The 26372-nt window shown below is 39.6% G+C and overlaps 1 protein-coding gene across 14 annotated transcripts in view; it reads right to left on the bottom strand.

Annotated features, from left to right (window-relative positions):
- Nucleotides 1-26372, bottom strand: part of EYA4 (EYA transcriptional coactivator and phosphatase 4) — a 276080-nt gene that overhangs the window by 202154 nt on the left and 47554 nt on the right. The gene's annotated exons all lie outside the window — the stretch shown is intronic.

The following is a 26372-nucleotide window of genomic DNA, read 5'->3' on the forward strand; positions in this document are numbered from 1 at the left end:
ATGAACAAAGAATTTAGACGAGGCCCCAGTGGTCCAAAGCGATTGACACAAGCCAAAAGAAGAAACTGCCATAAAGCCACCAGGACCCAGGGCACCAGAGGGCCTGAATGTTGCACGGAGACCAAGGTCATCAAGAGGCAATTAGGCAGTGGTCAGAACGTTAGCTCTCACTGACAGGTACCTTGAAAAAATATATATACACAAGACAGAGGAAGGCAGTGTCAGCCAGATCAAAATAGTGAATTGAGAGGAAAATATTGAGACAGATACTCTATGTATCTGTTGTTGTGGGATGACTGACAGGCAAAACACAACACTAATGAATAGCCATATATAAGTAAGGAGGGGCCAAAGAAGGGTAGAGGAGAACATCAATGGAAAGAAGTACAGAAGAGTAAGGTAGTGATGGAATTCGTAGGCTAAAATAATATTTCAGTTAAACATTTGAGTATGAATTTTATAAATTATCAAATTCTCTTTAAAAAAAAAAAAAGCACTTCTCAACATCTCCTGAAAAAGAAGGACAGGACCCAGGACAGTCTGCTCTAGTCGATTTGCCTTAAGTAAATACTCAGGCTAAAACCTGTTTAAGTAGCTAATCACAGAACACTATTGGTTCTAACTACACACTCAAGGCTACAAGATTTCTACCTTGGGGCCTACAATCATACGTGGTAGAGACATTGTACCTATGAACTTAAGGAAACAAACTAATACAGCTCATTTTTTATGTGTTCATCTATGCACCTTGTAATAGGAAAGAAATCACTACATTAGCTTTCATCAATTAACTACTTGGTGAGAAAAAAAAGTAAAGCTGCCAGGCTGACCTTTCCACTGACACTTTCGAAAAATGCTCTGTTGCTGCTGATTTTACATCTCTCCCCCTTTTTGAGAAATTACCACACGATGGCTGCTGCTTCTTCCCAGTATGAACTTCTATTCGGGGATGCAAAATGCTTTTTTAGTAATACAAATGTTAGCAGTGGACAAAAGAAAAATACTTTTTAAATGAATTAAGGTAAGAACCTATATATTTCCGGGGCACCTGGGTGGCTCAGTCAGTTAAGCATCTGACTTCAGCTCAGGTCATGATCTTGAGGTTCATGAGTTCGAGCCCCGCGTCGGGCTCTGTCCTGACTGCTCAGAGCCTGGAGCCTGTTTCAGATTCTGTGTCTCCCTCTCTCTCTGCCCCTCCCCTGTTCGCTCTCTCTCTCTCTCTCAAAAATAAATAAACATTTAAAAAAAAATTTTTTTAAAGGAACCTATATACTTCCTGATCATTACTGGAAAGTTCATGTTTCACCACAATTCAATCCCACAAGCTTCACGTTTGTGGCAAGACATAGTTTAAATTTTGACTTCTATTTAAAGGCCCTAAGAATGTGCTTCAATCACCCTAACTGCTTCTGTGCCTGACACGTATTTAGTATCTTTCCACCTTTCTATCAGGGGCATGTACCTCCTCAGTCTTCTTCACCATTTGTTGAGAATTTTCAGCGAAGTAATCGCTAACCAAACCTCACAAAAAGACAGCTTTTTCCTTCTTGCTCAATAATTTCCCACAAAATTATTTTTCATATAATTTTCTCAGGCCGTCCAGTGGCTCAGCTGGTTGAGTGTCTGACTCCTGATTTTGACTCTTTAATTTTTTTAGTGCTTATTTATTTTTGAGAGAGAGAGAGTACATGAGTGCACGCGAGGTAGAGCATGGGGGTGGGGGAGAGGCAGGGAAAGAGGGAGAGAGAAGACTGGAAGCAGTCTCTGTGCTGACAGCAGAGCGCCTGGTGCGGGGCTCAAACTCACAAGCCATGAGATCATGACCTGAGCTGAAGTCAGACGCGTAACCAACTGAGCCACCTAGGCACTCCTTGACTTCAACTCTTGATTTCATCCCAGGGTCATGGGATTGAATCCCACATCAGGCTTCATGCTGACAATGCAGGGGTCTGCGTGGGATTCTCTCTTTCCTTCTCTCTCTGCCCCTCCTCCATGCACACACACTCTCTCTCAAAATAAATAAATTAAAAACAAATAAATAAATATAATTTTCTCAAGTAAAAACCGCAGTTTACTTACGATTAAAGAAATATTTCACCTTAAGGTCGAAATCACCATACAAGAAATGTCTTCACCTTTCCGAGAACACACTTAGTTTTAACACCGGATGGGCTTCCAAAATTACTAGGAAAGTAATGTACTTATGAAACCCCAGATGTTGTGGTTGCCATCCTGAGTAATATCTGGCCTCCCCCAACTATACAGCTGTGCTGCCCACGTGTGATCCAGGGGCCTGAAAGCTGAAAGTCTGTGTCATTTCAGTAACCGCAGCTCTTTATGGTCGAAGAGACTCCATTAACCATGTCTCATCTTTTCCATGCGGGTGGCTTACCCCTCAGTGTAAGTGTGTCCTTTTCATTGAGAGGTGCTGGGCAAAAACAAAGGTTTATATAGAATGTTCTCTTGAAGATGAACCAGAAAATCAGCCCGCACCCGAAACTGCACACCCATATTAGATAAGCAGAGACAATTAGGCGATCTCTGAAACTGATTCGTAACAGATTCCAATTTCAACCGGATATTCCAATTGAATTGGAGTTCCCGTCACTAACCCCTCAAGGGAGAGAGCCACACATTACTTTAGGTTACCATATAAAATGTGTTATGGGCTGAAAATGTTTTAACAGCTAAAGACGATGAAGTAAAATCAAAGTTAAACTTATGTCTAATATTAGCTTTTGATTAATGGTTGTAATATTGCCATGTTAACTAAATTTTAGTTGAGATATATGGTTTGAGAAGCTAAAATACTTTCATGCAGAAAGCAAGTTGTATCCGTGTGCGCAGAAGACAGACATGTAAGACAATTAATCCATTCAATAAAGTAGAAAAATAAAAATAAATATGTATATGTACATTTTCACATAGTTTACTCTCAGAATAGTTAGCTTTTCGTGATTTACACTAAGGGAAATAAGCCATGCATGGTTAATCTTTTTAAATTTTTTTTAATATTTATTTTTGATAGAGCATGAGCGGGGGAGGAGTAGAGAGAGAGGGAGACATAGAATCCGAAGCAGGCTCCAGGCTCTGAGCTGTCAGCACAGAGCCCCAGGTGGGACTCGAACTCACAGACCGTGAGATCATGACCTGAGCCGAAGTCGGACACTCAACTGACTGAGCCACCCAGGCGCCCCAATGCATGGTTAATCTTAGAAGTATTTAACCGTGAGATGTTTTTGATTATTGTTTTACAAATTAAAATTGATCTTTAGGTTTCATTTAAGTATTTATTTAATTTGTTTGTTTGTTTGTTTATTTATTTATTTTAATTTTTAACATTTATTTATCTTTGAGAGACAGAGACACACAGTGCAAGCTGGGGAGGAGCAGAGAGAGAGGGAGACACAGAATCCAAAGCAGGCTCCAGGCTCCGAGCTGTCAGCACAGAGCCCAGCGTGGGGCTCGAACCCAGAAACGGCGAGATTATGCCCGGAGCCGGAGTCAGATGCTCAACCGACTGAGCCACCCAGGCGCCCCTAAGTACATATGTAAACAGTCTTTCTAAATCAACAAAAGGGAAATTAATGGTGAAAGCTGAAAATGGTACAGTAAGTTTTGCAGAAGTTAACAGGCTTTGTGTGCAATACACAAGTCTCTATGTACAAATATATAGTCACACATAAGCACATACTGTACTACTCAGTGTTCCCACCTATGTTTTCCTTCTAGCATAGCACTGAATTGGTAGTACTCAACTTATCTTTCCAATTTTGAATGCAACTGGAGAGTCATAAGTAGTTTCTATCAGATGAATGATTTGGCCACATTTGCATTCTCATGTTTCTTATAACCACATGTGCCTCCACTGATAGCTTTCTTCAGATACTAACACAGAAGCTACAAACTTTCTACAACTTATTTTTTTATATACATAGCCGCACCTTTAAAAATGTAGCTTTATATTAGGAGTTAGCCATTTTCAATTCCTTTAGAGGCATTTTGAACAGATGAACAGTTAGCATTCTAACCAAAATCAACACACAGCTTTCCTCATAAGAATAACACATCAGAAAGATCCTCATAGAAAGGCAGAGATAACTCATATACATTCTCTAACATGATTCCTCTGTAGTTGGCTTAAACATAACAATAAAAGGAATGAAGGTGAGGGAAAACAAAGTCCCAATTTAACAACTGTATAAAGAAAAGAAGCCAGAGGGTTATCGCAGATATTTGCGTAACAAGGAATAAAAAAGGGAGTGCACAAAAGTAAAACAAAAGTAAATCACATAAACTATGTAGACTCAAATGTGATCTGTACAGCTGGATCTCGGTGACCAAATTTTAATGGCAAACAAGTAAGCGAGTAAAATAAGTAAATTTCTTTATCGGAGTAGCAACAACTAACCTCACAGATTTTTATATTTTATATTTTCATTAAGTTAACTTAACCATCATTTAAGTCTATAATCTCCTAGAAAACATACTGTAGATCAACTGCGGTAGGGAGACAAAATTAAAAAGGAAGGGCTCTTCAAGCTAAATGTTTGGTTGTTTTTGGTTTTTGTGTTTTTGGGTTTTTTTTTTTTTTGTTTTTGAGGTAAAGGCAATAAATGTTAAATATGAATCAGAGTAGGAAGCACATAATGTGCCTAGATCCTCAACCTCCACCCATCCGATAACTTTTTCTAGGCAATGGGCACAGGAAGACACAGGCAGATAGCCATTTCTCATTCCCAGTGAAGGGGATATGCCTGGCCTCGGGAAAATTTGCCTTCTTCAAAGGGAGAGAGACAATGTATTCTCATCCTAAAAGAAAGGATGCATCTACTTCTCCCTAAAACAAAATATAACCAATAAAGCTCTCCCACGCCCACATAAACTCGCGCAAACATATTTATAAACACCACACATACTGACACATACGATGAATCCAATATGTAAACTCTATCCTTTAAGAAGTAACGGAATGAATGGAAACAGACGTAAGCTTTGAGAGAGGTTTTAAAGCAAGAAAACCTAGCCGATGAAAAATATGAAAATAAATACAGAAGAATATGAATAATCTTAGAGAGACTGGGTACCTCTGTACTGAATCCTAAACCCCTCATCCCCTAAGGGAATAGAAGTAAATCTAGGAGGGCATATCTGTGGACTCAGTACTATCAGGGAATGGAAGAAAGTCCTATTCTGAAAGTGAAATATATAGCCCAAGATGGAAAGACTAGTTAAAGAGAAAAATAAATGAGGACGATGATATGAAAGAAACGTGACAGGAAGATATATTTAATAGAGGCAGAAAAAAAGATGAAAGCAAAGAAGCAAAGAGGATGAGTTGGAGTGCCACAGATTGCTTTGAGTGAATATGAAGAGCTGAGCAAATGCTATGGATACGCTTAGAAAGGATATGGAAGTGACAGTCCAGCTGGAGAATGTCTAGAAATGAATATTGAGGGATACAGGAAAATATCTGAGTAACAGTAGCAACAGTAATCTGTATGTAGATAGGCAGGTAGACAGACAGATACAGATACAAATGGATATACAGATATAAATTGACAGACGAATCAATTTATAGTTTGTACTTTCACTATTACATTTGGTTCTCACCACAAAGAGTTCAGTATTTTTATTATGTCTGTTTTTTTTAATTTACTTTTAATGTTTATTTAGTTTTGAGAGAGAGAGAGAGAGAGACAGAGCGCAAGAAGGGGAGGGGCAGAGAGAGAGGGAGACACAGAATCCGAAGCAGGCAGAGCCTGACGCGGGGCTTGAACTCACAAACCATGAGATCATGACCTGAGCTGAAGTTGGACACTCAACTGACTGAGCCACCCAAGTGCCCCTATTAGTCTGTTTTACAAATAAATGAGGAATCTCCAAGTCAGAAGATTAAGTGATTTGTCTAAGGTAGGTTGGTGCCTATCTGTCTGTCTGTCCCCCACCGACCTATCTCCCATGCAGCAACTTAGTGGTACCACCACTGGGACTTGAACTTAGGTCTCTGTGTTTGCCGATATCCACCCAAGCACTTAACTAAAAACCTATTAAGTCCTTCCTTTTCCTCACCCTTCCTATCTTTAAACCATTAGATAATCCTTAAATAAGACCCACAACAGCCTGCAGAAATGGTCACATCTTATGTCCTCCAGCCATGGTCCACCTCTGCTACTACAGGCTTTTGACATACTCGTCTTTTTTTTCTGGAAAACTTTTCCCCTACACCTCTTTACCCTTCCTCACTCACACAAACACCCCAATCTGCCACTCAAGATAACTAACTCCTACTTATAACCTCAATCATGGCTGCCTCAGAAAGACTGCACTGTCGCACGTTTTCAGATAACCATGAACCCATTCTCCACAGCATTTCTCATCAGTGTTGTATTTCTACAGGTGTTGTCGCATGTGACTATTTGATCAATATTTACCCTACCACTAGAGAGTAAAGTCCCATGCATACAGGTCCACACGCGTTACTTTTATTTTCCTCTCTCATTTATATTTTTTTTATACATTAACTGATTGCCAACTATGTCCCCAGTACCCAGCACAGCGCCTGCATTGTATGCAAGTTTTATAAATGTTCCTGAACGAAGATGAATGTCTCCACTGGGTTTACATTCTAGAGGGGGAACAGACAAGGCTAAGAGGACACGGTAAGAAGTTTGGATCTTTAGCTGAGTGCAGTGGGAAATTACTAAAGGATGTTGGGGGTGAGGGGGATATGATCTAATTTTAAGTTTAAAACATTTACTCCTGCCGTTGTATAAAGAATAGGCAAACACAGGAAAGAGGGGAAGGAAGGAATACTTGTAGAAGCAACTGCAATGGCCCCAACGAGGAATCATCACAGCCTGGCAGGTGCAAATGAGGCAGCAACCGAACTAGGAAGGTGTAAACTGACTGTGCACATAATAATGGTGAGGAAATGGCTAGGCCTTGAAAATGGTAATGAACTGCACGTAGGGAATGAGCAAGCAGAAAACAGGAAAACTGAGTTTTAGACCTGAGGTACTCAAAAGGCAACTGAACACTGGAAGTCCAAAAATGAGAATAGAAAAATAAAAAGTCTGAGCTCTTAATGACAGAGTCTCCAAAGATTCTCAGAAAAGGAAATTTTGAAATATATGATCCTATAGGAATCTAATGTAAAGATTTCAAAGATAAAAATTGCAGCTGTTGCCCACAAAATTAAAGGCAGCCATAGGGTTTTTAAATTACCGGAATGCTTTCATATTCAAGAATCTATTTGCGGGGGGCGCCTGGGTGGCTCAGTCAGTTAAGCATCCAACTTCAGCTCAGGTCATGATCTCGCAGTCTGTGAGTTTGAGCCCCACGATGGGCTCTATGCTGACAGTTCAGAGCCTGGAACCTGCTTCGGATTCTATGTCTACCTCTCTCTCTGCCCCTCCCCTGCTCGCTCGCTCTCTCTCTCTCTCCCTCTCTCAAAAATAAATAAACATTAAAAAAATTTTAAACAAAGACTCTATTTTTGGGTTTTGAATCCGGCTCAACTCCAGGCTTCTAATTCACAAGATTTTGTTATAATCTGTGATTGTTTCACATCTCTTTTCCGGGCCTTTCCAGGTTTCTTTTTCCTCAGGACTCCTTGTAAATATATTTACAAGTCACTAGTCTTGAAATCAATAGAAATACTGTTAACTAAATCTTAGTATCACGTCTAAGTTCGGAAGTCCTCAGAAAACCCGATAACCATTTTCCACGTCAACTACATGCTACTTTTTTGCTTTACAATGACAATTAGTGGTTCGCTCAAAGTTGGAAGAAAAATACCACAATTCAAACAAACCAAATTTATTTCCTAGTATACTGTATTAAAATTATGTCTAACAACTAACAGACTGGGGGGGGGGGCATGAGATACAAATAACATACCGATAGGAGGAAATTAGAATTATTATTCACCATCAGAAATATATATTTCTAGACAGTTAAGCTGTTTTCAAGTCAGACTCAGACAACAGATATATAGTCGAGAAATAACAAGGCACTAAAATCCCTGTTTGCCCATAAATATTCTGCTACGTCAAAAGCCTTTTCCCTTCTGGAAGTGGAAATTATTGGAGGTCCTATAAAGCAGTAATTGTCAAAACACAGCCCGGTGTTTCACATAGGCTTCCCACTTTAAGTCACCCAGTAAGTAAAATGTATCCCTTCCCTTCACTTTCCAGGCTGTGTGGCCTCTTACTCATTATTCTCCCTTGCTCATTATCATAAAACCTCACACGGAAGATTCTCTGTCAACAAATCATGGAGGCTTTCCCAGGTACACCCTTTTTTCCTCCTACAAACCCCTGAACCTTTTCCCTGCTACTTTCTTCATCAGAAAGGCTACGGTATCATAAGCAAAAGATTAAGAGGAAGCTCTCACCCCAGCGGTCCATCTATTAACCATGGGGTTTGATTGTGCAGACTTCTTCCTACAGGCTAACCTCGCGTGGCTTCCCCGCGCCAGAGAATTCTAAGACTGGCAAGTCGCAAACCAGAAAAAGAGGTCTGGTTTCAAAGCAAACAGGCATGTTGGTAAATGGTTTTACTACTCCAGGACTGTGGAAAGAACGCGAGAATGGTTACGATTAATAGTAAACTAATGAAAACTACTCCTAAATATTTTGGACTACCACTGCCTCAATCAGAATAGGGAACAAAGATTTCTTTGAACCTGTCTGGAGGGCCTTAAAACAGAACATTTTTATGGGGAAAAAAACAAACAAAAAACAAACAAAAAACCCTGTATTTTTCTATCACATCTGCATAAAGATGTAACTATCTAATAAGTTAAAATTTTGAATTATTTTAAGAAAGTATTTCTTATTTGAATGTCATTGCCTAGTTTATTTTAAAATCTTATTAGATTTCAAGGTTTGGTCTGTCTAGAACAACTGCAATTCTAGATCGGCATAGAGCCATTATCAGACTCTACTGACGCCCTAACGTACTGAAATGTGTTTCCTAAAACCAAGAGCAGCATCTCCATTAAATCTCACTTTAAGTATCTTTGATTTCCAGGGTTTGGTGGTTTTTTTCACTACCTATAAAAGGACATCATATTGTTTTAATAAAAGCAAAAAATGCAGATTTTAGCGTAACGACCAAAGGAACCTGGACTATACTGGATATCGTAAGAAAACTATACCTAAATACCTCTTCAATGATATCTTCAAACAATACCTAAAATGCTTTTGTGAGCATGTTTTGTGGTTTATTTTGTTTAAGGGTGAACATTTCCAGTATAACCAGAAAGGTGAGCAGCTACAGAACATCATATTCACGGTTACAATCTTGTACCATCTCCGATTTGATTTAGATTTGAAAGTCCTGAAAATCTCTCTGAATAAAAAAAAATTAAATTATACATTAAATTCATTTAAAATAGATTACATATGTGTATTACAGTTTACACATGTAAAAATATCAAGCTATTCTGGGGCGCCTGGGTGGCTCAGTAGGTTGGGCGGCCGACTTCGGCTCAGGTCATGATCTCGCGGTCTGTGAGTTCGAGTCCCACGTCGGGCTCTGTGCTGACAGCTCGGAGCCTGGAGCCTGTTTCAGATTCTGTGTCTCCCTCTCTCTGACCCTCCCCGTTCATGCTCTGTTTCTCTCTGTCTCAAAAATAAATAAACGTTAAAAAAAATTTTTTTTTTAAATATCAAGCTATTCAAAGTGAGACAACATGTTTTCGTCTAAAATTACTGAACTTGGAATCAGAAGTCCTGGATCCAACTCCCGCTTTTTCCGTTTACTAGATCTAGGATTTGGGAGAGCCCCTTAACTCCTCAGATGCTAGTTGTATCATTTGAGAAAACAGAGACAGTGCCTGCATTAAGAACTGATTTAGAAGGCCAGAACTTACTGGCCATGCAACCTTGCACAAGTCCTCATAAGTAAATGGATGGTGATTACAAGTATTATCTACCTCATAAGACTGCTGTTAGGAATAAATGAGATCATTTATATAAAGTGCTTAAGAATGTGCTTGGTACAAAGTAAGGACTCAGAACTATCACAATTTCTATTGTGGTCCTTATACGGGGCAAATGCAACAAACATAATGTCCCAAGAGGAAAACATTCAGACAGGCTTTAGAGCCCGTCAGCTGGAATAGAACGCAAGATGAGTATTGCAATCTGAAAACGTCTCCAGCCCAGAGCATTAACCGGTACTAGACTAAATAGCGACGTGTTCCTATGGCAGCAGGTTCTCAATGCAGTGAGTCAACTTGAAAAAGAAGACTGCTCCTTCCCAACTGTCAAATCCCAGCAAGAATTTTTCTCATCAGAGCAGACGTGCTGAAGCTTTTCAGACACAAGCCTGAACTGGATCTCTCTAGACCAAAGGGAAATCTAAACGCAATAACGTTTAACTTCATTGATTTAGTTCTTTATGAAGCCAGAAAAAAAAAATGTCATGATCTATTAAAAATACTGAAAACCTCTGGGAGCTAGGACGGATGTTGGAATCCTTTCAAACCGTGGAAGAAATGATTCAGGATGCAGAGACGTGCTAGGAGGCTCCTAATGAAACTCGGCTCACATTCATCATGAGCAGGGTCCTGGAACAGCTTTTGCTTTGTCCCATATGGTACTTTCAATACATTTCAAACTATTGTTGGTTTATATAGTACATGACAGAAGATAATTTAAACACAATGTCCCAACTGTATATTTGTTTTGGTTATAACACTTACTGTGTGTGCACTAAATGCCCCACTACAAAAATAATAAAAAATGTTTTTCTTAAACATAAATCATCCCCCGCTTTGTTGCAGTGAAAGTGTGGATTAAATACATGTGATGCTTTTTTTTTTTTTTCAGTTCCTACTGAGGATCTTTGTCCAGTTCAGTTCTTTTATGATTTAAATCGATGTAGGTTATAAAGAAGGCGTATTTTATCCCTCATATCTGATTTATAGAAATAACTACTTAAACATGGCGACAGTATCCGTTTTTAAAATGTTAAATAGTATCAGCTGATATGCGAACAACAAGAGACTCTGAACAGGCCAATTTTCGATGTAACTAAACACACAAGGTAACGGAAAGACACGAGCCTGGATTTCAAGTTCAAGGTTCTGTTTTTAACGTCCGCAATAAAACTAAGTCGCTCAGAAACTTTGAGAGAATCAAAGAAGTATTTGTTTTTCCCCTTGGAGAAGATGCTTGTCACCCGGAGACACAGCTAATGGAGCTAATGCGGGATAATGGAAGAGAGAGGCACAGACTCCAATCCTGTCTCTCTACCAGCTACTACAGCCAGTCATTCCACTATCAGAACCCCACTTTCTTTACATGTAAAATGAGGAGCTCTGTTTATAAGATCCCTTCTGACGCCTGTATCTACTCTGTGCTCTAGTCCGTAGGAAAGTGAGCTCTGGGGCCAATCTGTATCTGCTCAGTCCTCATCTAGACTCTGTCACCTCCCTAGGCAAGTATCTTCACCAAGGCATTGAAGCTCTCCTTGCCCTGGTCTCCTCGCTTTTGTGCTTTGTGATATTAATCGTGCGACCATACACTGTCTACCTGGCAGAGAAAAGGACCTAAACATCATAGAATTTTACATCATTAACACTGCTAGGGAAAGTGTTTCTGTTTAGCTCAATGTTTAGTATGATTATATCAGACATACCATCTAGGATAATAAACACACACACACACACACACACACTCATTCACACACACATAACAACATGTATTAAACGCACGTATAATCATTATCATTTAAGAGTTATGAATAATGGCAGAAATATAGATATGTCCTCCCTGTTTTTATTGACTTCTATATTTTATTCTTGTGTATAACCTACTTGAACTTTTGGATACGAGGCAATCTAACCTAATTGAAAAAGACAGGCCTGGTTTCCAAACACAAGTCAACTCCTGCCCAATTCTCTGGTCTTGCCTAGGATGTTCAACTTTGTCAACAGCCTAATTGGAAGCATACATATGGGCGTAACAACAGCTGCCATGCGAGATTACTGGGAAAAGAAAGGAGAAAACACGTTTAAGAAGCCTGTACCGGGGCACCTAGGTGGCTCAGTGGGTTGAGCATTCTGACTTCGGCTCAGGTCATCACTTCGCAGTCTGTGAGTTCAAGTCCCACATCAGGCTGGCTGCTGTCAGTGCAGAACCCGCTTCAGATCCTCTGTTCCCCTCTCTCTGTCCCTCCCCTGCTTGCTCTCTCTCTGTCTCTCTCTCTCTCTCTCTCAAAAATAAACATTTAAAAAAAAAGGAGTCTACACAACACTCATTCACTGTGAGTGCTCAAGAGATTGTAGCATTCACCTTCCTGGTCCACTCAATCCCTATGCTTAACTCCTCCCGGCAGCTCTTGACAGGTAAGGTGGTCATGTCTCAGCTGGTAATGGCATGTTCTCTCACTCAAAACTTCAAAAAAAGACATGGTAGGCACTGTGCTCAGCAGTGAAAAGTCAAAGAAGAATATGCATTGAGCCCTCTCTGCTCAATGTCATTACAAGTTCTAACAACCAATAACTAACGTGTATTGTTTGCTTACCACGTGCCAGGCACTTACTATCTGAAGTGATTTACAATGTGTTCAAAGACCACTTCTCACCACTCTTTTCCTATCACGCTGGCCTCTTAACTGGTCTTCCTTCTTCTGACCTTGCCCTACTTGGTCTGTTCTCAAAATGGCAGCCACAGTGTTCTTGTTAAAACAGTCAGACCGTGTCATGGCTTGCCCCGACCCCTCCAAGGCTTTATCTCACTCCAAGCCATAACAATGACTGTCAAAGACCTACAAACTCCAGGCTGCACCAGCACGCTGAATTTGTCTCCACTGCTCACTTGCCCTGCTCCAGTTGTAGTAACTCCTCACGTTCCCCAAACGTGTCAAGCACGTTCCATCTTGGGGCCTTGCGTTTGCTACTCCCTCTGCCAGGAGCGCTTTTCCCCCAGATATCATCACTGATTGGACCTCTACCTCTTTCAGGTCTTTATTCAACTGTCATCTTCTCAAAGAGGTCTTCCCTGATAACTTGAAAATTGCAAACTTCCCCTTTCCCTGCTCCTAATGTGACCCCAGGATTCCCTCCTCCCCTTCTACCATTTACCACACCATCTATTTTACTTGTATTATTCGTTGTCCGTCTCGCCATTCCACCGCACCCTGAATGTAAACCTTGGGCAGGATTTTTGTTTAGGCATTTAGTGCTGTATTCCCAGTGCCTAGAAAAGTCCTGGAACACAGTAAGTATTCATAAATTAATTCTTGATTTAATGAACAAACCCTAAAAGATCAATTACATCCCCACTTTTCAGGTGAGAAGAATGGATATCTGAACTTGCAGTAAGATGTAGAAGGATTAAAACTCACACTCTAGGGGTGCCTGGGTGGCTCAGTAGGTTAAGCATCAGACTCTTGATTTCAGCTCAGGTCGTGATCTCATAGTTTGTGATGTCGAGCCCCGCATCGCACTCTGTGCTGACAGAGCAGAGCCTGCCTGGGATTCTCTCTCCCTCTCTCTCCCTGCCCCTCCTCTGTTCTCTCTCTCTCAAAATAAATAAGTGACCTTTTTTTTAAAAGGAGGGACAAAACCCTACACTCTAGAATGCATACTTGAACACTATGCCATTCTGCCTCTCAAGATCAATTTCATGGCCTCTTACCATGATGCACATATCCCTCCATAGTCTGGCCCAGCCTTCCTCCCTCGACCCTTCTCCCAGCCTGCCAACAACATAGAGCTGCTTGTGGTACCCAGCGCATGCCACAATGTCTCAGCCACCTCTGCGTCTGCACCACCTCATTCTTCAGCCTAAATGTTCTTCCTTTCTTCTTCCTACTATTTCCCTAGCTTGCCTATAGTCACATCTCACAATCTGCTGGGAATGCAAGAGCGGGAAAGGATGTCCATCGTGCTGAAGGAGATTCCTGAGTGGAGTGCCCTCCTTTGGATTGCCCTGGAACCCTGCACATGTTCCCTGCGATGCTCATCACGTTTCATTAAAATAATTTACTCATATGTATCTTCCCTACTAGATAATTAACTAATTAGATAATTAATTAATCCACCGAATCTGAAGTCAGACATGGCACAGACTCAAGGCTCAATTAAGTCTGAACTGAATGATGGCCACAGAAACTCACTAGGAAGTTTATGTGTTCGAGGTGTAGGAGGGATATCGCTGCTACCAATGATACTGTATACACCATTCTTGTTCATTCAAGGAGAATATCCATTTATTCATTCACTCGGCCAACAAATTTACTTGAACCTTCTGTCTGAGGTACTGTGTTAGACTCCACGGACACCACGAAGATGCAGGAGGTAAGTCTTCCCCCGCCTGAGCCCTACACCCAGCCCACCCCTCCTCGGACTAGGAGCTACCGAGCTCATACTAAATGTAGTTCCACATAAATTTCATACGAGTGATATGAACAGAACACTACCAGAACTGTGACGCGTGAGGTATCACTTCGGGCTGCAGTGAGAAGTAAACACAACATGAAGTCATATTTAGTTTAAATTAAAAGAGCTGGTGGTATTGTAGCATTTTTATTTTATATTAAATAAAAGGAATATTCCTCCTAAGCCAAATCTTAAAAGATGGAATAAAGTGAAATCGCCTCCTCTTTTCTCTCCAACTGGAGGGACTCAAATAATTTAGTGTTTCTAAGCAAAAAAAAAAAAAATTTATTATAGGCTCATAAAACATTCCAAATCTCTATAACTGACCCCAAGAATGGGGAAAGGAAAAAAGGAGAGGAAGAATGGAGACATGTCACAGTCACCATGTTGGAAGCTATAGAAAGGGAGCATGTAAACATTGGCCTCTTCAGTTTTATAACACTGGTTATAACTGGGAAACAGTGGTCTAGCTCTGGCACCTGCCTCCAACTGGACTATTGAGGGAACTGGACGGTCTGTTCAAGTGAGTGTCTGAAATAATTACAATCCACAAACCACAGTCACATAGTCAAATTACCACGAAGAACCACTTCACTGGTTTCAAACAGAAGAACAAATAAAAACCAAACCCAAGCAAAAGACTATATCTAGTTCTGCCAAATATAAAATGAATCTACGTTGCTAAGAAAAAAAATCACCGAAAAAAACCCTGAATACCAACATGCTTACATTAAACGTGTACTAGGACCAAATGCAATAATGTGCAGTGCCAGCCTGCATCTTATGATAAAATTAAGAATCTAAAGCAAACACATACACAGAACCATAGAGCAGGAATCTGCAAACTATACTAGGTCTGTCCTGCCTCTTGTTTTTGTAAAATAAAGTTTTATTGGAACACGGCCACAGCCATTCATTCACATATTGGTTCCAACTGTTCCCACCCAACAACGGCAGAGTGAAACAGCTGTGACACAGAATGTGTGGCCCACAAAACCTGACATATTTCCCAACCAGCCCTTTACAGAAAGAGTCTACAGACCCCCTGCATTAAGCTACTATTGTATATCGTTTATCTGTGACTGGCATAGCTGATACAGTATTTCTTGACTATAGAAGAATTTTAATTCTACAAACTTTCCTAAGGCTTTTCATTTACTAAACATAAGCATATTGTCACCATAGGGTGACAATGCTGTCATCTGTTCAGAAAGATTTAAGATCTTCATTTTTAAAATCTATACCTAAATGTATACATTTGTGTGGAGCACATATGTATTTTCTTAAAAATTTCAACTTCATTGCAGAAGCTAACAGGCTAAAAAATTAAAACAAACATAACTGACCTTTTTTATTTTTTTTATGAAGAACGATTTGTTTCCAGAATGCCAAGGTCTCTGGTTGAATAAGTTCCAAATTCATTCAGTTGCGAAACAATTATTTAATGAATAAGCTGTAAAAAGTTATTAATTTTGGTGCATGAGAATAAATAGTCTGGACTCCCAAAACCCAACTCACCACAGGACAGCTCTAGTATTAAATTGAAATCTCAGGGGTGCAGATATTTTTATCTCCGCCCTGTTCCCAAAAAGACTTAGGCCATGGAATCCTGACAGTCTTCAGCCTCGTCTCCCTAACTGCAAACTCCCCACTGTAACAAAACTTCCACAACAGCTGCTGGAGAAATTTTTGTTAAGAAAAAAAAAAAAAAAAAGAAAGGAAGAAAGAAAGAAAGAAGGAAGGAAAGAAAGGAAGGAAGGAAGGAAGGAAGAAAGGAGGAAGGAAAGAAAGGAGTAAAGAAAGGAGGAAAGGAAGGAAGGAAGGAAGGAAGAAAGAAAGGAGGAAAGAAAGAAAGGAAGGAAGGAAGAAAGAAAGAAAGAAAGAAAAAGCAAATCTAATTCTATCACTGCTTAAACTCTTTTAATGGTTCTCCACAGTTCACATGCAAGAAAGAGAAAACTCCTTCACCAGGCATCCAAAACCGTTCGAAATGGGGCCTCTGAGTCATCTGCAAAACCATCATTTTGCACATGTCCTCAGTTCCTGGAATACCCTCCCCCCCCCCAACTCCTATGCCAGCTAAGTCTTAATAATACTCCTCCAAGAAGTTAACCTGATGCCTCCCCTGTCTTCACTGCTGGCGGATTTGGTCTGCTCTTCTGTATTCCCCCCGAGTTCCCCGTATTCCGAGCTCCATGAATGTACACGTGATTACAACCCAGCAGACTGTGAGCTCCTTCAGAACAACAGACATGTCATAATCGTCTTTCTGCTTCTGAAGTCCAGCAATTTCCTCATCTAAAGCGTACACTGACCAAAACAGCTGGTGTGCAAATGGATGTCTCAGCAATAACCAACAAAATAAGCATAACGCGGTGGGTAGGAACTTGAATTCTGAAGGCAGGTCCAAATCCCAGCTCCACCACCTACCTGGCTTTTACTTTATGCAGGTTACTAAACACCTGCAAGTTCCAGTTTTCCTCGTACATATAACAGGTTAAAAACAGCATATGCTTTATATGGTTGTATAAAGATTAAGTAAAACAATGCGAGCAGAATACTTAACATACGGCCTGATATGCAGTAAGATAGGCATTATGATTCTATGTACAGCTATTTTCATTCATTTTGTAATAGAATATTGTTCTTTTCACGAAGTAAAAGAACCAGAAGAACCCCAAAGGCATCAAGGAATCCGCTAAAATCTTGATAATCATAAAAGTCATATTTGGTGCACTAAGGGAAAACCTGGAAATTCAGAATGTACACAAAGCAAAACACTCGCCAGCCAAAGACAACGGTGGTTAACATTTTCATCATGTGTTATTAATACAATAGTATAATGTTTAAAAGATAAACATTAATTCATCATGTTTTCCCTAAGGAATTTCTCTCTGAAGAGTCCTTTAATGAATAGTTTACATATTTAAAGTTTCTTATCAAGATGGTTTAATAGACTCTTATGATTGTAATAATTGCACATGTTCCAGAACCCTCATATGGGGCATAAACACAAACACACACATCCTATTCATCAGCATGACTCATATGGATATGCCAGTCTCATTACAGTCAAAAGTGTATAAAATATGAAACATATGGTAAGAAAAGTCAAGACCAGCAAGAGATGGCCTTCAGCAAGATGTTCTTAGAATTTTGCAAGAAAACTTTGCTTTTAATTTTATAAGCACTGAAAAAAAGAATTGGGCATGCCAAAGACAGAAGGCAAGCAGAGCAGTGTGGTAACAATCTATTGTGCTCATCAGAAGTTTTAAAAGGCTATGTTCGTAGGAAGGTACTCATGATACTCCTCCATTTTGGGACTTCCACCAATTAAAGCATTTCTGAAAATGATAGCAGCCAGTATAAGAATTCATCACTCCCAAAAGAAACCAAGTTACATTAAAAAAAATTAACGTTTATTTATGTTTGAAAGAGAGACAGAGCATGAGCAGGGGAGGGGCAGAGAAAGAGGGAGACACAGAATCCGAAGCAGGCTCCAGGCTCTGAGCTGTCAGCACAGCGCCCTTCATGGGGCTTGAACTCACGAAGCATGAGATCATGACCTGAGCCAAAGTCGGATGCTTGACCGACCGAGCCACCCAGGCGCCCCCAACCAAGTTACATTTTGTACGAATATCTGTGATTAATAAAATACTGGCCAATAAAAGATGGACTAAATATTAGCCAATAAAAGACACTACTTCCTAAAGAAGGTCAGGTGTCTTCAGCTACATTATTTGTACCAATTCTCTGTTATTCTCATTACATTAACACTGAGTAAGAGACAAGAAGAGAACCAGAGAATAAACTATGAACATTCATCATAGAAATTTCTATTTCTAGTGCTATTGTGAAGGATAACCAGATGTGAGCGTGATGTTGAGTGTTTAGCAGCACCATTTCAATAATAAAAATATCACTACAGGATTGAGATTGTGTCACATATGCAAGATGGAATGAAAAATTTTTTTAAAAGTCAACAAAGGAATAAGGAGGATTCTAATACATATGTTAATTTTTTTCATATTATAAAACAGGTTATGATTACAGCATTTTTGTTTGCATAACTGCATACATTGCTGCACATATGTGGTTGTTTTTTTTTTTTAATTTATTTCCTGAGGGTATCCCATAGCAATTCCCACCGTAAGTCTGGGATCTCCAATCCAAAATCCCACACTTGTCATTCTCCAGTCGTCCAGACTTTGTCCCTTGCACCCCACTGACTCTGATAACCCAGGAAGAGTCCTGCCTCACTCTCCACTACATAAAAAGCACTGTCGAGAAACCTCATGCATAATTCTGTCACTTATCTCTCAAATCCTTCAGGGTAGGGACTCTTGTCCTTATCTTCAAGTGCCTACTGTAGAGGCTGCTGCTTGGCCCCTAACAGGCACTCGGTGGATGAAGGTGTTGATACATTTATTATGTTGAACTACATGAAATTATCATTTTTGTGTAGCAAAAAATGGTCAAATAGTGATAGTTCCACAAAATCCAACCTACTATTTTTAGCAAATGATCAATCACCAAGTGCATACTCTGGGCCAGGAACAGGTCTGTAATTTACATATGTTAATTAACACATTTTTCATACACACTTCCTAGGGTAACTACTTTTATTATTCTGATTTTGTAGACATGTGATCTAAGAAAGACACAGTTTGGTTAACTAAATTGCTCAAGGTCCAACAGCCAGTTTGGCATGGGGATTATTAAGCACTACGCTGTAATTTCTGACATTGGGTGTTCTGTTTTGTTTTATTTTAGAACAAAGAAACTCTGTGAGTTGAGAGTATCAGCAGACCCTTAAAATTTTTAAAGTTAGATTTTCTAGTTGTTTCCACCAAAAGGTCCTAAACACAATGATATTCCACCAGCAACAAGCACATCTAGAACTCTGATCCTGTTTCTAAATACCATTTCCCAACAACAGTAGCAGGGCTCCTTGGGAAAACTGATTCCAGATCTAGTTGAGGGGTAATACAAAGCAAGCCTGGATATCTTACTCTGGAAAGCAAAGACGGACTCAAAACTTTAAGTGGGGTATGTCAAAAGGACACAGGAGTTGACTGGCGGGGTTCCCGCCTAACAAATTCAGGACAGTTGCAATATCAAAGATAATGGCTGAAGAGGATTAAAATGTATTTGATTAGACATAATCCATGAGCCCACAATAAAAGAAAAAAGGTAGGTAGGTCAGAGGAGAAAGCTCTTCTTTCCAGAAAAAATGGCAAATAGTACATATAGAAGAAATAATAAACCTTTAAAATCACTACTTTGTAGTCCTTGGGGTAATTGTGAATTCAGGCAATCATCATTACTGGATGCAAAACCCCCACCCACTGAAAGGTTGTTGGAGAAGGGGATCTTCATGCAGTCTGAAGGTGTTTGCCCCATAAGGCTGGGGAACAGACACCACAGTGCTGGGCTTGGCCTCAGTCCTCACGTGTTCACAACTTGACGTGCCAACAAGAACGTCTATGGACTAGATGTTTAGAGAAACCCTTCCCGGTAAGGCAGATGTAAAAATGCTGTATCAAAAATTATCTTTTGAGACATGGCTGGGATGACAGGAAAGTAAGGGAATTCCTCAGAGGATGAAAATGAAGACTGGAAAATGTGGCTGAGTTAATGAGCACAGACTGGGGTTTGTCTTGGAATCAGCCAATTCCCAGTGGACTCAAACTTGGGTTTTAATGAGGCAAAGCAAGGAGTCCAAACAGAATGAAATATTAAGATCTGGGGCATTCACATCAGGATGGGATCCTTGAATAGCTGTACCCTCAGTGATGTAGTAGGAAAACCCCACCTTGCAGAGGGCAATGATGGGGCCTTGCACCTGGCCTGACCTTGACCCAGATGGGAAAATAAGATAGCACTTCCCTAAGAATTCCTAACTACAAGCTCATAATCACTCAACTTGAGAATAAAAATTCAAACTACATCAGTCGCCAAAAAAGCCTAAATCAAAATTTAGTTTAAATTAACCTCAGATGATAGGGTTTCTATGCATCTGGCAAGAGCAAATTCTAATTCTGTGAAGCAATATATTTTAAATCCAGGTCCCACAGGATTCCCACAGATAAAGTTTAAAACAACATGAACTCAGAAACAAGAACACAAACGCTAACCAAGAGAAAGATGATTGTAGCTAGATTAATAAAACCAAATAGACCTTAGAGCAAAAGGCATTTGATAAGGACATTAACATATACTGATGAAAGTTAATTCACCGGGAAGAATTAACAACAAATATTCATGGACCCAGTAAACTAACTTTAACATGTATAGAGCCAAAGTAGAATTTTAAGATAAACTGATAAATCCACCATCACACTGAGATTTTAAACACACTTATCTCGGTAATTAACAGTCAGTAACTCACATACACACCATCCTGCCCCAAAATTGATAGGTTAATCAATAAAAATCAGGAATATGGGAGTTCTGAACAACATAATTACATCTATGTATGTCTTAATGGACATAAATGGATATATGTCCTATAATAAGTGAAAAAGAAGGAAGGCCAATAAATGTGCTGAGAATGGTTAGCCACTTAGGGGAGAAAAAAAAGTCCCTACCCAGCATCATATAAACAGTGGACTCCTGATTTCTTCCCGAATCTTTCCTCTTGAGCATATTCTTATTTTAGTGCTTAGGGTCAAAAACTTGTCCTCACCGACCCTCTCTTTTCCTCCCACCCCACATCCTATCTGTTAGCTTATCTTGTGGGCTCTATGTTTGAAATAATTTCAGCATCCTACTACTTCTCATCACTTCCAGTTATTCCCCCAGTCCAAGCCACCATCACCTCCTGTCTGAACCACTGCAATCACCTCCATAACTTGTTCCCCAGATCCTTCCCTGTTGCCCTACGGTCTCTTTTCCATCTAAAATACAAGTCGCACCATGTCAAAAACACATGCTCCAATCTTTCCAATGACTCCTCATCTTCCTCAGAATACAGCCAAAGTTATGACCATGACCTACAGGTTTCTGGCCCCATACCAACTCTCTGATACCACATCTGACCTTCTCCCCTGCACTCATTCTGCTTCAGGCACAATGGCCTCATTTTTGTTCTATCATCATGCAAATCCCCATCTTCAGAGCACTACACGTGCTGTTCCCTCAGTCTGAAGGCCATTCTAGCATATACTCCCATGGCTCACACTTTCACTTCCTTTAGACCTCTGCTCAAATGTCAGTTTTACAAAAGGTGCCTTCTTTGGCCATCAACCTAGGGAAAAATGTATGCACCCCTCTTTCATCACTTTCTATCCTATTATACATCCTTGCCTTTTTTCCATAGCACTCACCACTATAGGACATATGTACGTATTTTGTTTCTTGTCTTCACTAGAATATAAAATATTTGAAAGCAAGAATTTGAGGTGTATTTTTTCCACTGGAGTATTTTCAGTATTTCTAACAGTGCCTAACACCTAGTAAGTATTCAATTAGTATTGAGTTAATAAATTCATCAATAAATGATAAATATAATATAGCAGAACGAACAAAAACCGTAGGTTCAGGCTGACCTGGATTTGGATCCTGTCTTCACCACTTGCCATGTGAATTTAGGCAAAATCTTAACCTTGCTAAGACTCCATTGTCCCACCTTTAAAAGGGAATGTAAATAACCTAAATTCTAACTGCAATTTTTGCAAGGATAAAAACTGAATGTACAGACATATATTTAATATGTATGAAAAATTATGTATCACATATAAATCACTGTGCTTTATAATTAGTAAATAATAAGCAATTAAGTATCACTAAGCAATAGGTATCACTATTATTTTTTTTAACTTTTGGAGACATATTTTTAAAAAGTTTTTAATGTTTATTTACTTTTCTGAGAGAGAGAGATACAGAGTGTGACTGGGCAAGGGGCAGAGAAAGGGGGACACGGAATCCAAAGCAGGCTCCAGGCTCTGTGCTGTCAGCACAGATCCCGACATGGGGCTCCAACTCACAAACTGCAAGATCATGACCTGAAATGAAGTTGGACTCTCAACGTACTAAGGCACCCAGGCATCCCAGAGACATCTTCTTACTGTACCTCTCTCTGTAACAATCAAACCAAATCTCAATGCAAAGCCCTAGAATACTGCATGAGAAAGCTAGTTGCCCTGGTGAGGCTAAATGAAGCTATTTGAATACAGCATCAAAGCTGGTTTTGTCTAAGTGAGTTCAGAGTCCCAGTATTAATCAGTGATTCCATATATTACCACTCTAGGGGAGCATCTGTATATATAATCAGATGAGATTCTATAGAATCGTCTATAAACATTCTATATATAATCTTTCATAAACATGAAGAGCTGATCATATAAAGAACTCTTTAGAAATTCAGATGTCATGTGACACATTGATTTTGTATAACTTGGAAAAAAAACTATATTGATCACAAACAAGTTTGTGTTTGTGTTTTCCATACATAGCATATCACAACTTAAAATACTAACTCTAACTTCATAAGGAAACCAACAAGTAGATTAATAGACCAAAAACTTAATAGACACCTTACCAAAGAAGCAATACAGATGTCAAATAAGGATAGATCATCAGGGAAATGGAAGTTAAAACAATGAGATGCCACCGCACACCTATCAGAATGGCCAGAAACTGGAACACTTACAACACCAAGTGCTGGTGAGGCTGTGAAACAACAGGGACTTCCTCGGGCACTGTGAGTGAGAAGGCAAAATGGTAACAGCCATTTTGGAAGACAGTATGGCGTCTTTTACAAAACTAAACATATTCTTACCACGCATTCCAGCAGTCGTGCCCCTTGGCATTTTCCCAAAGGAGGTGAAAATTTATGTTCACACAAAAACCTACATTTAGATGTTTACAGCCGCTTTGTTCATAATCACCAAAATTTGGAGGCAACCAAGATGCCCTTCAATATGTGAATGGATAAGTATACTGTGGTACAACCAAACAATGAAATACAATTCAGGGCCAAAAAGAAATGAGCTGTCAAGCCATGAAAACACATGCAGGAACCTTAAATGCACTTACTAAGTGAAAGAAGCCAATCTGTAAAGGCTGTACACTATGTGATTCCAATCATATGACATTCTGGAAAATACAAAATTATGGCAATAGTAAAAAGATCAGTGGTTGCCAGGGGTTGGGAGCAGGGGGTGGGGCACAGAGAACTTCTAGGGCAGTGAAAATACTCTGTATGATGTTATAAAGGATACATGTCATTATACATTTAGTCCAAAACCACAGAATGCACAACACCAACAGCAAACCCTAATCACCCAAAACTATGGACTTTGGGTAATTATGATGTGCCAATGTGGGTTCATCAATTGTAATAAATGTACCATCTCGTGAGGGGTGCTGATGACGCGGGAGGCTATGCACATGCCAGGGTAGGAGGTATGTGGAAAATCTCTGCACCCTCCCCTCAGTTTTGCTGTGAACCTGAAACTACTCAAAAAATAAGTCTTAATAAAACAGAAAAGTTAAAATATTAACTTTGAAACCATTAAAACCTTTAAATGTATTTAGAATAATACTTACTGTCTTGCAGGGGGTGATAAATGTTTACCCATACTGTTTCAGAGTCTAGCTATACTACAGGAGAGCAGGAAAAACACACACACACACACACACACAAACTACTCTGGATACTCAAATGAGTGAGAAAGTTAAGAAATGTGTAACCAATGCAATGTGGAGTAGTCCTTTTTAAATGGTAATATTGACCTCTTTCTTAATATTAGGGAGTTTATTTCAACGTTAAATGACAATATAAAATGCAAGTGACCGAGAATATCCTTCTTCTTACTCTCTAGTGGATTAAGCGAGTCCCACATTGTTAATTTGAGTACATGCAAATCACCTGCAAGGATTAGCTTGTGAATAGTCTGCCGGTGAATATTCTACAGGGAAAAAAGACCTTTCTAGTTGAGATGATGATGATGACAAGGATGATCCCTACAAAAATACAAAACAGTTGTGTTGATATAAAAGTTTAGGGTTTAGAAAGCACAGGCTCACTCTGCCCCCTTCCCATCCCCCGGGGCAGGCAAGGATGAAAGTTACAGGTGAGGAAAGAGGTTCAAGGCAGTGAAGTTGCTACAGGCAAAGTGACAGGTAACTAGAACATTGAGATGGGAGCTGGAAACCATTTTTCTGCCCCTAAGTCAGCATCCTTCCTAAAACGCTGTGTTGCCTTTTCTTGGTCTTTTGTGAATTATAACCATAGTATTCCATCATCAAGTATTTTCTGAGAGATTCTTGGTAACAGAAAATGTACCTCTTTCCCAAGTATTTTACATATAAAACTGGAAAACAGTTTATGAAATGCAACATATATAATGTATATTATATATACTCTACTAAGACAATATGCACATTTGCGTATGGGCTGTAAAGAGAAAAAAAATAGCGCTACAGGTGATATGGCCTCACAAAAAATAACTGTATTCCACTTTGGGGTAAATATTTTTAAAATAAACAAAAACCTTGATATTTTTTAATGGATTTTTGGATTAAAAAAATAGTAGCATAGTTCTCTGGTCACAGGTTGCAAGGTGAGGCCATGACAAAGACGGAACTGAATTTCTGCAAAACAAAGTGAGAGAACTTGATACTGAGGACATAGAGAAATTCAGAATACCGAGAGAAGATGTGGAGATGCAAAAGAGGTAAGAGAGAGGCCATGAGACTCTATAGCAAGACAGAGACCTCCAGGGATAGGTGACCAGTGACCCATGATGACCAAGGAATTCCTATAAACTATGCTGTGTGAAAGTCCCAAGTTCTTTCTTATACTTATTTCACTGTACTCACTCTAAAACCTCCTCCAGAAGCTCGTAACTAACTGCCTTATGTTCATGGAATAGGGCAGCAGTAACTCAAAAAGGCTGTGGGCAGTGTGAGACAAAGCAGTGTGGGGAGAGGACAGTGCCCTCCTGGTCTATGAGCCAAAGAAGAGCAGAGAAGCAGGCAGCCGTGTGGACTGACTCATGAGAACAGCAGCTCCTACCTGCTGATCTTGGAAAGCTGGAAGATTTAGGAGAACAGAAGGTACAGAGGCTATAAACATCGGGGGTACCACACTGTTGTCTCATCCACCCTATTCCGGCTCACTGGCCTGGATCTATGTTTCTCGGACTCGAAGATCTGTAAGAATATGACCTGCAGAGTCTGACTTGAGAAATAGTAAGTAATTAGGTTAACCAGATAAATGTTGACACTTGTGTGATCAGTTGGTGACAATAAAATATAATTTAAAATGCAAACCACAGTACTAAAATCTCATAAGAGGTACTTGTTTATAAGGTCATGGGTCATTTACACGACCCAAAAATGTGCATAGGACTTGTTTGCTCACATATATAATACTTTAGTAGTTTTATAAAGCACTTGAGCCCCACTTCCTCAAGAAATATATCGACAGACCCCTGGGTATACAGATCCCAACATGAGAAACACCAGTCTGTATCACTTCTCCATCATAATGGACATATGGTTTAATTCTATTTCATAAGCATTTTGTTTTTCAATGCAACCATGACCCCCAACTCACATACACTTTTATTTCTTCTAACCTGGTTTCTAACCTAACCACTTAGGTATAATCACTTTCTTACTTATTTCCAGTAATCTCTACGTATGCAAGTTGAGGAAGCACTTGTGAAAGTCCTTCTATAAATTCTATGTAAGGCACTGTCCTACAGGCTGCGGTAGATAAAATGAAGAGTAAAACACAGTACTGCCTTGAAGAAATTTACAATCTGGGTGTGGAGGCCTAAGATAAACAAATTAACACATAGCCCGCAATATAACTCAATATGGTGTTCTACAACCTGCACTTGTTTTTACATCACTTTGCATTTTTAGGATCTATTTTATAAGTGACTCATATTTCATTAGGGTTTAGATTAGGGTTTAAGAAACACGCTCAAAAGTCAGAGGATTAAATACAGCACCTCTT

Source organism: Panthera pardus, unplaced genomic scaffold, assembly GCF_024362965.1.
Source record: "Panthera pardus isolate Hobbes unplaced genomic scaffold, ASM2436296v1 HiC_scaffold_17, whole genome shotgun sequence".
NCBI lineage: Eukaryota > Metazoa > Chordata > Mammalia > Carnivora > Felidae > Panthera > Panthera pardus.